This window comes from Clytia hemisphaerica, unplaced genomic scaffold (assembly GCF_902728285.1).
Source record: "Clytia hemisphaerica strain Z4C2 unplaced genomic scaffold, Clytia hemisphaerica genome assembly, whole genome shotgun sequence".
In the NCBI taxonomy this organism is placed as follows: Eukaryota; Metazoa; Cnidaria; class Hydrozoa; order Leptothecata; family Clytiidae; genus Clytia; species Clytia hemisphaerica.
The window spans coordinates 22274-28830 of NW_027103634.1; positions in this window are offsets into that span (position 1 = coordinate 22274).

Sequence of the window (6557 nt, forward strand, 5' to 3'; positions counted from 1 at the left end):
AAAATGTTTATAAATGCGTTCTTAATTTTCCAGACTACTCTAGATCGACAATATCATGAAAAATAACTAGAGCACTTAAAATTGGTGAAATTTGAACAATATTTGACTCTCGATTTTAGAAAATCCATCCCTAAGTTCGGTTAAAACTGCTTGAAAAGAGGAAAAAATGTAGTTTCTTGTCATTCTTTTCTAAACTGAGGCTGCACATGTTCTTATAATGTTCTTAATTTTTCGACGAATTTCAGCCTCAATGTTCTTATAAACTGGGTTCTAATAAAGAAAAAAACGAGTAAGCTTGAGAAAGAGTAACAGAAGTATCTCAGAAAAAGTAGAATCTAGTCTGGGACATTTATCAACCAGATTGACGGCACATTACTGTGAATACGATTTTTCAGAAAGTCCGCTTGGCATTTAGTACATCAGCTTACAGTTCGCCTCTTCATGGTCTCTCTGACTACACGTTTTTTTTTTAAGGAACACGTTTATAAGGAACTCGAGGCTGAAAATGGTCCAAAAAATAAGGAATTGTTAAGTAACTGCTCAGGCTGAGAGAATAAGAAAACAAGTTTTAAGGAATCTAATTTTTGCGAATCCAAACTTAGCAGCTATGTAAATAAGGAACTCAATAAGGAACTTTGAGGCCGAAACTATCTGTAAAAATAAGGAACTCCAGGCTCAGGGAAGTTAAGGTTCCTTATAAAAAAACCGTCGTTTTGTATAAGATTACCATTTCCGCACTAAGATTCTTGTCATTTTTCCGGAATCCTTCTACTATTTTTTCCGGGATAACCGGCAAGAGATTGGAAAGGGTTTGTTTCTAAAGGTACGCAAAATCTTGTGTTTACTCACGAAACAACCTAACTTTCCAAAGCTTATTTTTCAACTACCCGAAGTCTTGGTCTATTTCCGCTAGAAAAGTGGCAAAGGAATTTTAGTGCGGAAATGGGAATCTTATACAAAACGCTGGTAACCATACCGTGAGATTGGGTAACTTGCATCAGTGGAGCATAACATGCATAGCCCTCAAATGAATGACCTGGCTGGTCATTAAAATACAACATACAAAGTTAAATCAAAACAAAAATGGTAGAGTAGAGTAGATTCGAGCGGAGCTGCATAGTTGTATTTTAATGACACAGGTCATTCATTTGAGGGCTATGCATGTTAGCCTCCACTGATGCAAGTTACCCTTTCTCACGGTAGTTCTTTTATATTTCCCATCTTATTATGACAGAGAGATTCAGCTACCTCTTATTTCTTATAAAAACAAGTCCATTCTCAGTCCAGGCTCAGTTGTTCTTATATGTCTAATATACATTTTCAGAAATTACAGCCTAAAATCTTCCCTGATCTTTTTTCTAAGGCAAAACGAACTAAAAAAAACTTAATTTTAGGACTGAGAGGTACCCTTCCTACCTGACTATCTAGGTATAACATTGCTCATATTCCATAAATAAACACGGAATTTGAATCTCAAAACTTTTTTGAGAAAACAACGATCTCCAAAACAAAACAACACCACTACCAGACGCCACAAGAGCAAAATTTAGTATGACATAACATTGAAAAAAAACGATACGTGAAAATATTTATTGTTACTGCGTCATTAAAAAAGCCATTAAAAATACAATGTTCGCTCTTCTAAGTTACAAACCAATTTAGAAAATGACTCTCCAATTAAAATTTAATTCCGAATTTACAGTCACCTTTCGATTAGACTAGAGTATACTTTCTACTAAACTTTGCTTTCTGACGATTTCGATTGCAATGAGTCAGTGAAGTAGACTAGAGGGTTTTGCCATCTTGGACTTTTTTTGCTTTCGTTTTCAAAAATCCTTAAAAAAACCAAATCAATGAAATATGTTCCAAAACCCCATCAAAGTTTATGAAACTGTATTAAAAACATGAAAATACCTCCAGAATTTGAAAAAATGGTCTATTACGTTATAATGAAGTGAATACAGTCGGTCGCTCTCATGTTGTCTTCTGACCAGCCACTAGAACCGTTGGAAAACAAACGGATCCGGAGAGACTCGAACTCACAACCATGCCATTCGCGGGTATTTGTTCTCTACCATTGAGCTACGGGTCCATATGGAACCCGAGGACTCAATTGCCACTGGGTATGAGCTGGAAGTGAATTCTTGTCTACTGACTGGTCAGAGACGGCGAATTGGGAGAAATCCATCTCCACATTGCTAGTGTGTTGGAATCCACCAACTACTACACTAACGGAAGGTTTGGGCATGCAACCACAGATATTAATCATGTATATTGCCCTGATGTATTACAATGAAGTGAATACAGTCGCTCTCATGTTGTCTTCTGACCAGCCACTAGAACCGTTGGAAAACAAACGGATCCGGAGAAACTCGAACTCACAACCATGCCATTCGCGGGTATTTGCTCTCTACCATTGAGCTACGGGTCCATATGGAACCCGAGGACTCAATTGCCACTGGGTAGAGCTGGAAGTGAATTCTTGTCTACTGACTGGTCAGAGACGGCGAATTGGGAGAAATCCATCTCCACATTGCTAGTGTGTTGGAATCCACCAACTACTACACTAACGGAAGGTTTGGGCATGCAACCACAGATATTAATCATGTATATTGCCCTGATGTATTACAATGAAGTGAATACAGTCGCTCTCATGTTGTCTTCTGACCAGCCACTAGAACCGTTGGAAAACAAACGGATCCGGAGAGACTCGAACTCACAACCATGCCATTCGCGGGTATTTGCTCTCTACCATTGAGCTACGGGTACGGGTCCATATGGGAACCCGAGGACTCAATTGCCACTGGGTAGAGCTGGAAGTGAATTCTTGTCTACTGACTGGTCAGAGACGGCGAATTGGGAGAAATCCATCTCCACATTGCTAGTGTGTTGGAATCCACCAACTACTACACTAACGGAAGGTTTGGGCATGCAACCACAGATATTAATCATGTATATTGCCCTGATGTATTACAATGAAGTGAATACAGTCGCTCTTATGTTATCTTCTGACCAGCCACCAGAACCGTTGGAAAACCAACGGATCCGGCGAAACTTGAACTCACAACCATTCACAACCATGCCATTCGCGGGTATTTGCTTTACCATTGAGCTACGGGTCCATGTGGACATATCTCTATTAGTCATGATTTTCTGTATGTTTTTGTTTAAAAATGGGACTGGATCTAGTGATATGTATTTGCTGGCACCTCAAGCAAAGCCAAAAATTGAAGTATGCCAAATTACACCAGGCCATTTATCAGCGCCATCCAGTCCATCAAAGCGCTATAGGTGGTCCCGGGCTACCCTTCAATCGACTCAATTATCATCACTTATTTTTAGTGAATATAATTGAAGTTCTAGCCTGGATAAACAAGCTGCAAATTTCTTATTTCGCACGTTTCTGCTATTTACAGCTTGGTCGACACGCTTTTCCTTTTATAAGAATATACTTTATAAAATTAAATTGGCAAAAAAAATTAAGAATGTGCTAAGAATATCACCATCATGGAATTTGGCAACTGAAGCTGACATTGTCATTTTTAGATTCTTTTAGAACCAATTATTCCCAAACGATGTCAAGAAGTTTTACAAAAATATCAAAATCTTGCTTGACGTATATATGGTATTGCTGCTAGAGACTTATGCTGGATTTGCATTCCAAACTAAGAATACTGTAAGAATATTTTAGAATTATTTTTTCCAAAAAGCTAAGAATATCAATGATGACATGGGAAAACACACATTTTTATAAAAAAACGTGTACTTAGAGGCTTGTAAACTCAGGATTTTAAGCTCTGCGCTATCATCGAATTGACAAAGTACGAATGCACTGCCTTCTAATATTGGAATGCAAATTGCTTTAGGAAGACCAAGCGGTAAATCAACCAGACGCCAATTGAAAAAGGGTTTGCAGCCTGGAAATTAAGGCTACAGTATTGAAGTATGTAACTACTTTTTAGTAGGTACAGGTCTAAGAAATGGTACACAGGGTACAGTCCTTAGCTAAAATGGAAACCTACCATATAATCGGGAAAAGCAACTATTTCACACCTCACGTTAGAAGAAAAAACTAGCCCACTCCCTGTGAAATTACAAAAATCGGATACTCTTATCACTGAAAACGTCCCGATATCAAAAATTTTCAGACCAAAATTTATTGAAAATAAAAAATTTTAGAGATAAATCTGTCTGAGGGTTCCAAAAGTATTTAGATTTCGTTTCTCCGAGAATTTGGCTTGAAAATATCCATCAAATCCCAAACCTAGTATCCCTGGCGAAGGTGAACTTTGAAACATTACCAAGGCATCGAGAAAAGGGTTTTTCATGAGTAGTTGATAAAAACAGATGACCTAAAACACAAAATCAAACAAGAGCTTAAACAGTAGTATTCTCGTACGGTAAGCACCCCAGTTTAGCTTTCTCTGAATACACTGTGATACTCACGGTCATATTCTCGGTAATGAGATGCATTTCACCTATATAATGCATGTGTCTGGAAATCAAAGAAAATTATTGCCCCAACTTGAATCCATGTACCCTCCATAGCATTAAAACAACGTGTGAAAATACACCACATTAAAGATACCCTATAACTACATCATTTTATTACCAATGGCTAAAATTTCTCAGACGGTTTCACTAAAACAGACGTGCCTGAAGACTTTCCACAACCACCAGTAGAGGCATCAATCAAAATATATAAACCTACCGCATGTTTATCATTCTCATGTCCTTTTAAACTATAAGAACTGCGCTTGATTTTTTCACATTAACTTTATTGCATAAAATTAAAATTATTTCATACTTTAATCTCATTGCTTGAATATAAATAGAGCTTTTTATATAAGTTTAATGGTTTAATAAACGCTATAAAGACGGAAATATGCTGAGCTTCTTTTCAGTAGCTTTTAGTTTTGGCTGTAAGAGCGAAATGATTTTATTATAACACTGACATTTCATATATTGATGGTGTTTTCTTATAATACTTTGTCTTTGCAAATCATATAAATCACAGCGACATAGTTTAGTGTTCGGTGTATCTTTGGACTAAAATCATAGGTATTCCTTGGAAGACACTATGATCAAAGAACTAGACACAAGCTAAAGTCAATCCTAGCCCCGTAGCTCACTATCCTGACTTTTTAAACACCCTTGTCTCAAAGCCCCGGCGAAACCTTTTTCCTCTTTGGGGATAAAGATTCCTATTGAAATCCCTATTGGGATAGAAATTCTATTGTTCCAAGGTTGAAAAGTCCAGTGCGGACGGTTTTGGAGTGCAATTTTTGAACATTGAATTGGGTCAGTGACCAGGGGTGTTTAACTATGACTCTGATAGCGCTTACGATTGTATCACGTTCATCAGTAAAACCAAAAAAGTGATGCAAGTGGCTCTTGGTTAGAGGTTAGGAGACAAAAGCATGATGCATAAAAGAATTTCCTCCATCCATTGCCTTCATCGATGTGACTACTGACCATCCTCCGAACCTCCAAATCCCGACTCATGGAAAGACTATGTTTGAATTAAAAAATAACCCCTTAGTATAAAGGGGTTATATAAGCTATATAACGCTTTTCGATAAAATTCCTAACCTTAGAAAACATATCTTTTATTTTTTTCTGGTATTAGTACCTTTAGATAGACACCAGTAGATCAAAGTTCTGACCGTCAGAGGTAAAGAATATTTTGAAATTATGCTATTTTTGCGATTCTAATGAGACTTGAGAAAGTTGCAAATGTGAAAAGTAATAACTATCGCCTATTATCGCCTATATACCTCTCCCTCGGGAAGGTTTTTCGGAAATTGGTGCGTTTATTTGCCGAGCGAAGTATAGTGTCACAGTAGGTAATTAGAGCTCATACAATGATTGAACTCGGATCTTGAACATGGACGTAAAAGACGATTATTACTATGACATACGTCTACGTCTCATTTTTTTTTTTAGAATGTACCAAATTGTTGTTTTTTTGTATCTCCTGTTTAAGTCAACTTTTCTTAATGAAAATTTTCATATATGAGTATTTCAATTTCTTTTGAGAAAAAGAGATATGATGAAATATTCCGATTGTTTTAGTCCGGCTTTAGATGGATGAGTTGAACAGCTACAATTTAAGTACAAAATTAGGAGTAAATTAGGATGAGAGCTTTCTTCTGTGCGGACAGATGAAAAATTTCACAGTTAATTACTCCTTATCTCCTAGAGGAATAGGAGCATACAGGGTGATTGAAAAAAAGTAGGGTTTTCTTAAATTAACAAACTCTTTCTTTTCTGACGTCAAAAATGAAAATACTTTTCTTTGGATTGGAGTATCAGACTATTTGTCTGGAGAATGTGTAATATCTTATTAGCAACGCATCTTTTGGACCGTATTCGCGCGGTCATCAGGCGCGTGCCACTTTATTATTCAATTTACCACCCTAAACTCGATACAATCCTTTTTTTACACTTTTTTCTATTGTCTTTAGATGCGAAAAAAAGACTGGGACGGTTTTAGAATGGTAAAACGGACAAAAAAATGCCAGCGCGGCAATTGGCGTCTACGGTCGAAAAGGTGT